The 11,573-nt window shown below is 42.7% G+C and overlaps 1 long non-coding RNA gene across 1 annotated transcript in view; it reads right to left on the reverse strand.

Annotated features, from left to right (window-relative positions):
* The window catches only part of LOC104854167, a 41,457-nt gene that overhangs the window by 28,201 nt on the left and 1,683 nt on the right, over positions 1–11,573 (reverse strand). The window contains exon 3 of the long non-coding RNA XR_778006.1: positions 7,994–8,092. This is a non-coding gene — a long non-coding RNA (uncharacterized LOC104854167). The remainder of the gene's footprint in view (positions 1–7,993; positions 8,093–11,573) is intronic.

An 11,573-nucleotide genomic window follows, 5' to 3' on the forward strand; every position in this document is an offset into this window, starting at 1 on the left:
ATATATATATATATAACTTTTCCATAGGATCAAGAGCCATGGAGCCATCAAACTATGAACTGAAACCTCCAAACCTCTGAGCCAAAATAAGCTTTTACTCTTTTAAGTTGATTTATCTCAAGTACTTGTCATAGTGACCAAAAGCTGACTACAGTTGGCTAGAAACATAGTCACTGCTTTTCTCCGATGGTAAGTGTAAGCTTAATCCCTTTGGTCTCTGACCCTGGTGCCATGATTTCATGAACCAGTCTACTTTCTGAATCTCCTACCAAAGGCACAAGAGGCCAGATCTCTCCTGCTCCAGGAGCTTCTTTCCCTTTAGAGCAGTTCTCAGACTTGAGCACACCCCACAATCAATTGGAGGACTCGTGAAGAGTTGTACTCTGGGCTCCAACCCCGGAGCTTCTGACGCACCCACCCTGAGAAGAACCAAGAGTTGACTGTTCCAGCAATTGCCTAGGTAAGGCTGATGCTCCTGGTCTGGAGCTCACTTTGAAAACTGTCTTAGATGAACATGCAACTCTTTCCTTTTCTGATTGAAGGATCATCTATATTCTTCAAATGACAGTCCCAGTAAAAGTCAAGAACCACAAGAAAAATTCCTTCTACATTCTTAATATGAGCTCTATTTGTGATTGTTTTAAACAACTCCAAAGTTTTTAGAGCGTGCAAATAGTAAAGGTGCTTGACTTCAAAACTTGCTATCCTTGCGTAGCAGGAAGAAAGGGGGCTAAGGGAAAGGGAAAGTGGGAGGAGTAGGGGAAAGGAAAGAAGGGAATGGAATTTATATGAGAAAATGGAAAAAAAAACAGAAACAAAGTCTATGTAAATGGGAAGGGGTGGAGGGGTTGAAGGGAGGGTAGGGGGATGGGAAAAAATAAGAACCAAGATAGGTTATGTATAGGCACAAATTCCCAATGATGAATGCCATTATTTGTAAACCTAAAATGTACCAATAAAATTAATAATAAAATAAAACTTGCTCTCTTAGTCACTTTAGTACTCAGTACCCAACACCAACAAATTAAAGGCGGAAAAGTTTATTTTGGCTCACATTTTTAGAGCTTTCAATCCATAGTCAGCTGGCTCCAGGGCAAAAGCAGCATAGGGGAAGGGCTTTCCACCACAGAGAAGCCGCTCACAGCATGGTGGTGAGGAAAGAGAGAGGAGAGAGAAGAGCCTGTAAGGGAAATGTGCTCCTCCAGGTCACACACCCAGTGACCAGCCTCTTCCTACCGACCTCACCTACTAAAAGCAATTCAGTTATTACCACCCCATAATCCCATCACCTCCCCAAAGCCCTGCCTATGAGTGCATGAGGCTCTTGGGGAATATTGTGATATAAAACCATAGCATTTCATCTGTATGGTTTCAAAACTGTGTCCCCTGAACCAAATATCTACCTCCTACGATGAATGGAAAAATTAAGCATAAGCATATATCATGGACATAGAGCTGTCACTGCCGGTATTGGGTCAGCATGTGACAACAACTAGCTGTTAAATATTATGACTCTAAAGTATGATTCATGTAATTAGCTCTTTTACAGTTCTCACATTAAAGTGGCAGAAAGTTCAGCTGCAGATTTGTGCTCTAGCTCTGAAAATGTGTAAGACTACACAGTAAACATTTTAAGAACAAACATCCAGGTTTAACTAACATTTTTCTTAGGATTCAATTACCTGACTTTGTTTTTATTTTATTGCAGTGAATAATTATCTGTGCCACTTTAAATGCCTTCTTAAACAAGGTGAATCATACATATAAATAAAGTTCTCCATTCATTTATGCAGGCCCTTCCTGAATAACTAAGGTCTTTCAGATTCAAGATCCCTGAACTACAGCTACTTTAGGAAACTTCTTTTCGCAGATTTATGTCATTAAGCACATGCTTCTTTGTCTAACTCCTAACCACATATGAGAGTCATACATAAAAATACTATTGAGAGTTGGACATGGTGGCACACACTTGTAATACCTGTACTCTGAGAGCATGAGGCAAGAGAAACATAAGTTTATGGTCTGGCTGGGTGACTTAGCAAGACTCTGCCTCAAAAAAAAAAAACAATTTTAAATGTTGGGTATATAGGTCAATACGAAGATCCAGGGTTTAATCCCCTGCACCACATCCACACACACAAAGTATCACTGACACTTATTTCTCCCAATTAATTTCTGTCCTTTTGACTCTTGGAATAATACAGAATACATGCTACAAAACCAGGCTGCTGTCCAACTTTTGCTACTTCCTCAAGTTTGGACATTGAATGTCTCCCAAGGCTCAGGCACTAATGGTTTCATGGAACCGTTGGTGGTACTATGGGAGGGTGGTGGAACTTTTAGGTGGCAGACCCAAGGGAGATCATTGTGGGCATGGCCTGGAGGAAACAATGAGACTCCAGGCTCTTCGCTCTTGTGTCCTGACCATAAGGTCAACAGTTCCGCTCCACCATGTCCTCGATTCGCAATGTACTTCCTGGACATGGGCTCAAAATAATAGGACCAACTGATCATAGGCTCCAAAATTGTGAACCCAGATAAACTTTTTCCTCTTCCTAAATTAATTATCTCAGGTATTTTATTTTAGTGATAGAAAGCTGACTGTTTCCGTATGAAGCTATTATTTACCTTCCATTGACAGAACGCAGTCCTGAAATGGTTTTTGTAGCACTTACTTACTCAAAAATGCAGCTGAGTGCCTAATGTATCACACATTATGCAGGACATTAGGGAAGTAATAGTGCTCAAGACACTATCTGTCCTCAAGGAATTTAGAATCTAGTGAGTAGATCCATAAATAAGAAGGTTATTACCATACTGCAAAATGAATAATAAGAATCTACAACATTTATTAGATACCAGTTACATGAGAGGCACTTCTTGTGCATAGGATATAACAAACTTTTTCATCCTCACACAGACCCTACAACGTAGATATTACCATTTACCTTACTTCATAGTTCAGAAACTAAAGCCTAAAGCCCCGAGGGCATGAAGAGGCAAAAGGGCCTCAGATTCAGTGAGCCTAACTCCAGGACCCACATCCCGAATCTCTACATTGCTGCTTTTCTGCAACATACTATGAAGAAGCATTGGGGGCATAATGTTTTGAGAGATCTTTGAATGCAGTGATGCAATGCATCGCTGGACAGAGAAAAATAATTAGCAAGAAAAAGAAAAGAGCAGCAGGAGCACTAGCAAAGCAGATTAGGTAGCAGAATTAGGTTCCTGTCTATGGCACGGGACCATGGGTCAAGAACAGGCTGAGTAAGCAGCCTGTGGTAATGACCCAGACAGCAACTGGAGGGAGGCCACTGTAGAAAACTGCAGTGCCAGCCCTCAGGAGACCAGCATGGCCCTCATAGGTAGCGGTTTAATACAAGGATCAAAATCAGCACTTTTCACAGAGTTCATCAAAAGAGCAGGGACTGTAAGATCTGGGGCCTGAAGAGGTATTCAACTTTAGTCTTCACACATGAAAGAACACAGCGGATTTGCAGACAGGTACCATTCAAGAATTCTCTGTCTACATGCATCCTGTGCTTTACTGTTGGATAAGTGATACATACAATTTCTTAATTGTCTTCCATATTGGAATTAGAATTTCTTGCAGTTACCTGTTGCTAGGTAACAAACCATTCCAAATTTAGCACTATATAACACCACCATTTCGTGGCACTCACAATTTTGCAAGTTAACACAACCCACCAGAGCTGGAATGCTAACAGGATGACCTGAAGGTGGCCAGAACGACATGATTTGTGCCAAATGTCTGGGGCCTTGGTTTTAGGTTCTGGTTGAATTTCTAGACTCTTCTCTACATTGGATAAATTGATGTTGAAGTTTCCAAGATGGCTTCCTTCCTTCACAGCTGTTGGTACTCTTTCTCCTCACAGCCTCTCCGTCCAGCTAGAGTGGGCTTCCATGTAGCATGGTGGTCTCAAATAGTCAGACCCTTTGCATAGCAGTTGGCTTCCCCTAGAGCAATTTGCCAAGGAGGAGGATGCTGCTGCTTTAAACACTTCTGTCATATTGTATTGTTAAATGTAAGGTCAGAACCAACCCCAGACTTGAGGAAAATGGATACACGCCTTCTCAAAGGAAGGGAATACCAGAGAATCTGTCTTCCATCACAGGGCCCTTCCTGAAGCCTACAATGGTACATTGTGCTTGTCCCACCATGAAATTCAAATGGAACTGTACCTTCCCAGTTTTTGTCAACACTGCGACCCCAGAGGCTAACACAATAACCTCAATATATATTATTCAATGAATGAATTAGTGAAAATTAAGATTTGTCTTATACGTTAGATGTCCCACATTTTCTGGGAAACAGGAAATAAGCCTCCCAGATATATGTACCTAAACGAAATCAGTAAACTTACACTAATGTGCAATATAAATGTATATACATATATTTATAACTTTCCGATAGACACACTATCCAATGGTGCACTAAGTCTCTTATCAGAATCATCTTGGTGCAAAAGTTGAGGTTTATTGTGAGCTGAATTTTGCTTTGCCTACGTGTGTATATTAAAGTCCTAACTCCTGAGATATCAGAATATAGCTATGCTAAGAGACAAAGTCATTAAAGAGACAACTGAGTTAAAATAAGGTCTTGTAGAAGGGCTTGATTCAAATGGCTGATATGCCTATATGAAAAGGTGATGAGGACACAGACAGGTACAGAGGGAACAGCATATGAAAATGGGGGGAGAGATATATTCATCTACAAGCTAAGGAGAGAGGCTGAGAAGAGATGCTGCCAATACCTTCATCTCAAACTTCTAGCCTCTAGAGCTGTGAGAAAATAAATTGCTACTATTTAAGCCAGCGAGTCTTTGGTACTTTATAATGGCAGTCCTAGCTGATTTATACAATCTCTGTCCCAAGAGTTATGGGGCTAAGGGCCTCCAACTGCATGGCACATCACCTCATTCTCTGCAATATGCCTCCCAAAGGTAGTGCTTAGAAGCACAGGGATGGACAGTAGCCTGCAGAAAGTCATACTAGATGGGAAGAGAACTAACAGAGACATGTAGAAGGAACTTTCAGGATGGAAGATTCCAGAAACAAGGAACTACACCCCAAAATGTTAGGGGATACCAAAGTCCTGCAATTACTCTTTAATGAGGCCCAACTTATCTGTCTAATAAACACTGAATTTAAATTAGAGGGCTTGAGTTAAATGTGCTAAATGCGGAACTGAAGGATTTTCTCCAATAGAAACTCTGCCAATGATACGTGTTTGTAGAAATAAATTCCAAGGTCCATCTTTTACCATAAAATGCCAAAAACCCGGCTATCTCCCAATATGGCTTAGGGAATGCTCTCCCCCTCCACCTTCAGCCCCACTATTGAAGCAAGCAGGGAGTTCCACCCTAAAATGGAGATGAATAAGGAACATTCCATTCCTTTCCTGTGGCCACTGCGACAAAGTACCACAAACTTGGTGACTCAAAGCCTCTCCCTTTTAGAGGCTAGATGTCCAAACCCGGTATCCTGGGACTAAAATTCAGGCGTCAGTAGAGCGATGCTCCCTCTGGAGGCTCCTGAGAAGAATCTGGTCTCTTCCCATTATGGCGGGTGCTGGTGTTCGCTGACTGGGAGCCGTGTCATTTCAATTTCTGCCTCTTTAGGCATATCGCTAATCCATCTTGTTCCTGTGTCTAATCTGATTCTCTCTTACAAAGATACTTCGGTTGGTATTTAGGGCCCAGCCAGTCATCCAAGATAACCTCACCATTTCAAGATCCTTAACTAGAATACCTACAAAATCTCTTTTTCTATTTGTAGCATATTTTGCAAATATAAAGCTTTTTTAAAAGTTAAAACATATTCCATCTGCAACCATAAGGTAACATGTATGGGTTTATTTTCAGGGTCTGTTATTCAACCTACCACAGGCTCCTCCATATTTACCTGGCAAACAGAATATCATTATCCTCAGAGCTTGAGTCACAAAGGTGAATTATGAGGCTGTTTGGGGCGCCCATCTCAACAGCACACATACCATGTTGCTCTGTCTGTCATTGGCTGCACACGGAAATGCCAATTTTACTGATGATGTGACTCTAAATATATTCCACTCGTGTCACATCTACATCTATTGCCTTTTAATTATTTACTACCAGCAGGCTGGCTCAAGGACGAAACTTAATGTGCACATTTTTCCAACATGACAAAATACCCGGGTTTGCAAAGAGTTGCAAGCTTCTCACTAATAAAGACACTGGAATTCTTTCAAAAGTGCTCTTGAAGTACACAGAAACGGAAGAGGACTGAATGAATGCCCAGCACTCAGAGAGCTGAACCAGCAGGATGGAGAGGGTGTTGAACATGTAATTTTTAGTGCATTAAGACATTTCCGAGAGTGCTCTGCCTGTTGACTAAAGCCAGAGATTGTCTAAAAGCTTCTTCCTCACATGTATCTGGGTTAGAGCTATCCAAAAGCGGAACTTACAGGAGAGATGAAAAAGTCATTACCTCCAGAAGGTCACAGCAGATCGGCATAGTGACATACAGATGTGGCTCCTAGCTTTTTGTGTGTGATACTGGGCCTAGAAAACAACAGCAGCCCCAAGGCCCACTCCAGTGTCCGCTGCCTCCCCAGAATTCCCATCAGATGCCTTTGTGCTTCCACTCTGGCAGCCAGGCACGCACAGGTTGTAGGGATTTCTTGCAAGCTGTGGCCCACCCACCTGTGCCAGGGCTTTGGGTAAATCCCATTTCGTGACCATTTTTCAAGCTCTATCACTTCCACGCTTCCAATTCCTCAGTTCCTCTCACCCCATGCTGTTAAATTTAGACTTCCATGAGCAAACTTTTTGTTCCCACAAATATCTCAGGGGCTGTGCTGTCCTCCCTAAACACTAACTGATAGAACTAGATTTTCCCCCCCATGCATAATTCTACTCATCAGGCAGTGAACCTGGTAGTATTTCTTGAAAGTTAATCCAAGACCCTCCTACAGCAGAAATACTTGAGTGCTTTTTTAGACGCAAATTCCTGGGCTCCACTTCAAATCTCCTGTTGTGGTTTAAATCTAAAATGTTCCCCAAATGTCACATGTGTTTGAAAGGTGATTGGATGGGGGGGCACTGTAGCTGACTAGGTGTCAGGTGGGGCCTGGTGGGAGGTGGGTGTGAACAGTATTCTTGTTTCTGGCTCCTCTCTCTCTCTCTCTCTCTCTCTCTCAGATTCCTGGCTTCCTTTCTGCTTTCTGGTTGAGCACCTGTTTCTCCACTGTGTCCTTCTACTGTGCTATTTCTGCCTTGGAGCTGGCTGACCATGCATGGAAACCATGAGCCAAAATAAACCTTTCCTCCTTTAAGTTGTGGGCAGAAGGTATTTGTCACAGTGATGAAAAAGTGACTAAGATGCCTACTCAATCAAAACCTCTAGCTGTGGAGCCCCAGCTTCTGTATTTTCCAAGCACATTAGCTGACACTTGTACACATGCATGTTGAAACAATTACAGAATTGCTAAGATTAACAAGCATCATCAAAAACTCGTAGTATATGTAGGACTACTGGTACATGCGCTAGAGGTATGTTAAAAAGAATATGGGCAGGCACGGTGGCGCACACCTGTGGGGAGATCATAAATTCAAAGCCAGCATGAGCCACTTAGGAAGACCTTGTCTCAAAATGAACATTTTTAAAAACGCCGAGGCTAGAGTTCCGTGGTAAATTGGATCCACATTCTATCCCCAACACAAAAAGAGAAAAGACAGAAATATGCTGTACTGAAATTTTTGGTTACATTCACTTGATTAACATAAAATGTTTATAATGCTTGACAGTGTCTCCGAAGAGACACTCCAAAATCTCCAATCTTCATTAGATAGCTGTGTGACCGGGGCGACCTGAGATGGTCACACAAGCGCGACGTCCTGTTCCTTTCCCAGCTCACTTCACAGTCACTCGCCGTGTTAGGCGCCGCCACGGACTGTGTGGTCACTGAGGGACAAATGAGGTCCTCTCTTACCTTCGTGGTGTGTGCACTTCCGCGTGGGAGATGAACGTGTGATAGGAACAGCGTCTTTCCTCTGGATAATTACTGTATTGCGGTTGAAATGCTTCATTTCTGCAGCAATAAGAAACAGACTCTTACGTTCGTTCTGGGTAGGGAAGTTGAGGTTAAAGAGCCTAAGCCCACGCGTCCCTCGGACTCCTCGCCTTATCCCCCTGTGGTTTGCAAAAGGTGGGCGGTTTGGATATTCTGAAGTCTGACACAGGACCTGGCTGTAGAAGGCCTGGGTTGATAGAAGTCTGGAGGTACAATTTGCCTTAGCTTTCATAAGTGCCACCTTCAAAAGTCTTCCTTCTTATTAGAGAACAGGACTCCTCCTGGGATGAAGAGACTCCTGTGATCTCTAAAAATCTGGGTCCAAAGGCAGAAATCACACACTGCTCTCTCCCTTGGAGGCTCTTGACATTCTGTTAACAATGAAATTGCCAGCTACTATGAAATATCTATTTCTCTGCATTTTGTTGGTTACTCTAGAAACTCCAGGAGGCCATCACTCTGAGAGAGAGGCACATGGCACTGTAGGAATAATCATGAAGAGTTAAGCGAGGTTTCCAATCCTGAAATGCAGTGGTCTGGCCATCATGAGGCTCCTATGCTGCCAGATTCCCAGTCCCCTGGGCCCGTTCTGGATCAGCTTCCGCTCAGATTTCCCATTAGCAGAACAAGTGCCCATGAGACAAAGTGTCTGATGCAAGAATTTCAGATTCTCCATCACTCTGCCAAACACCTTTTTTTAAATTTTACTACGCAGCTCTGAGCCCAGGTTGCTTCAGTCCGAGAGCTGGACCTTGGCCCAGACACATCTCCCACGTGGGGTGTTGTGCTGTTCAGTGGATGGCATCCTGCAACGCCGCTATGCTAGACTCACCTCCCCAAGGTCAAACGGTGTCTGAAACAGGCCAAAGGTGCCCACAGCTATCACCTCCTGCATTAGCCTCAGAGGTAACCTTGGCACAGAGTTCCTGTAAGGGCCTAGTATGAGCTAAATCTTGGAAACAGCCCAAATGTCCATCAACCAAAAAAAGGACAAAGATGTGGGTCTTTTTATACAATGGAAACTACTCAGCCAGCAAAGGGAAAAACTGGAGACATTTCTAGGTAAATGGGTACACCTTGACAGCACACACGTAAGTAAAATAAACTGAATACACACGTGTGAATACCACGCTGTTTCTCTGATGTGAGAAACTGAAAGTGTAAATAAGGACCCAAATGCCTACAGATATTATGAAGCAGGAAGAAAATACTCAAATGGGAAGGGGAATTGTGGGGAGGAGGAAGGAAGGGAAAATTTTTTTTAAAAAACATGGAAAAAGTGGAAATAAATCTTTTGTAAATAAGGAGGGGAAGAGAAGTTGAAGGGAGGCTGGGGAATAGGAAAAAAAGAGGAATTAAGGAATATGATGTGTAGGGACAAATTCCCATGAAAGGCTATACTTTCAGGGGTCATTTCTATAGGTGGCACAAATTCCCATGAGTGTGATCATTATGTATATTTAAAATGTGCCAACGAACTTAATGGAAACAAAAGACCCTAGCATTTCAGTGAGTAGATGGAACCAGACAACCTCCTTCCCTATAATTCAGCTTCATCCTTTCTTTCTCTTTTCATTCTCCAAGCCTTTGTTAGAAATACTGACATTAGTCCTATCTGATGGATATTTGATGTTTAACTAATTGGATTCAACGTAGGATTTTTGCTGTGTCCATAACAAAGCCCTTACTGGCAAAGTAACTGCATTTGGAAATAGGGACTTTAGGAGGTTATTAAAATTAAATGAAATCATAAGGCTGGGGTCTTAATCCACCAAGACTGGTTGTCTTATGATAGGAAAATCTCTCTCGACTTCTCTCACTCCATCCCTCCGTCCTTCCTTCCTGCCTTCCTTACTCCATACCCACACACTAAGGAACTGCCACGTGTGGAGAAGGCAGACATCTACAAGGAAAAAAAGAGAACCCGCACCAGACCCTAATCAAGCTGATCTAAGACCTCCAACCTCCAGGAGTGTGAAGAACAAATCTCCACTGTTATTTCGCTGTGGCTGCCTGAGCTAACAAAGACAGCCTTGTTCTAAGTTATAATAAACTAGGCCATCGGCGTACATACACCATGACCAGTGTGCTGTGATGTTGAGATGAATATTGGGTAATAGACTGTCCCAACCTTGGGGGTACAAAAGTCTTCCCCAAAGGACTGAGGTTTCAAGTTGGACCCTAAAAGAGCAGAAGGGTGGAAGCATCTTCAGAAGAGGAGTGGCTATGTACAAAACCCAGAAGGCAGCAGGGGCCATGGGTTCGGTAGGTATTGCAAGTGATTCAATGTGGCAAGAAAGCAGAGAAATAAGTGAAGTGATTGGAAATATTAATAAGGACAGGTTGAGAAGCTCTTACAGGCCATATTAATGAGATTGGAAATTATTCTAACAGCAAAGGAAAAATACCTGAAGTGTTTTAAACAGGGAATGAGATAACAGGAGTTATTTTTAGGAAGGTTACGTGGGATAAGCCACATGTCTGTGCCCAACAACAACAATACTAATCAACTAATATTTATTGAGGACTTTCTACGGGCCACGAATTTTTCTAGATATCAGGCATATAGAAATTAACAGAGAAAACAGAAATCCTGCTTTGACGTCATCTGTATTCTACCATGGAGATAGAGACCACACAAAAATATATAACATGTCAGACGGCAATCTGAGAGTTCAAGACGAAGCGAAAGGAACCGGGGGATTGTAGAGCACAACAGTAGAAGAACTTGCTAATAAGATAACATTTGAGAACAGACTTGAAGGAAGTGAGGAAAAAGCTAATGGCACCTGAGGGCAAATCCCCCAGTCAGAAGAGTGGCAAGGGCAAAGGTCTTCAAGTAGAAGCAAGCACATCCCAAAAATATCCACAAGGCTGGCTGTAGACGGAGCAAGGAGACAGAAGGGAAGAGCTGAGACCAGACACCAGCTCGGCCTCTAGGTTGCATGCCAAGCCTTCAATGTGTGTGCTGCTAGAGGGACAGATTTGGGGACTGGGAAATGAAATACACAACATTATTCTGAAGCACCTTAGAGTTCTAAGCAAAAAGGATATGCTCAAGAAATTGTTTTTAAAGATCCACAATAATGACAGCAATGTCAGAGGGACATCGGAGCCAACAAAGCAGCTTTGAGTGACTTACCTCTAGGATAATTTGAGCAACAAAATAATTTTTGAGAGAAGTGTAGAAAATATAAACTTCCTCATCTCTGTTACACATTGTCACCTGGGCTCCCAAGATGGGGATCCACAGTCTGACCTGAAAAGTTCTGGTAGCTGCTGCTCTTGGCCCCTTGACCTATTTTCTCACAGGTCAGTTTTCACTTCTGCTCCTCTAATCAAAGGAATTTAAACCCACCAAGGAATCAAAAAGAAACTGAGCTAATCTATCCATTTCAACTTCCAATTGTCCCCTACCTCCTGTCCTGCCCCTCATCAAAACTCCCTCTCTCTCTCTCTCTCTCTCTCTCTCTCTCTCTCTCTCTCTCTCTCTCTCTTT

The sequence above is a fragment of the Fukomys damarensis genome, unplaced genomic scaffold (genome assembly GCF_012274545.1).
Source record: "Fukomys damarensis isolate Sample0158 unplaced genomic scaffold, DMR_v1.0_HiC HiC_scaffold_27, whole genome shotgun sequence".
NCBI classification, from domain to species: Eukaryota; Metazoa; Chordata; class Mammalia; order Rodentia; family Bathyergidae; genus Fukomys; species Fukomys damarensis.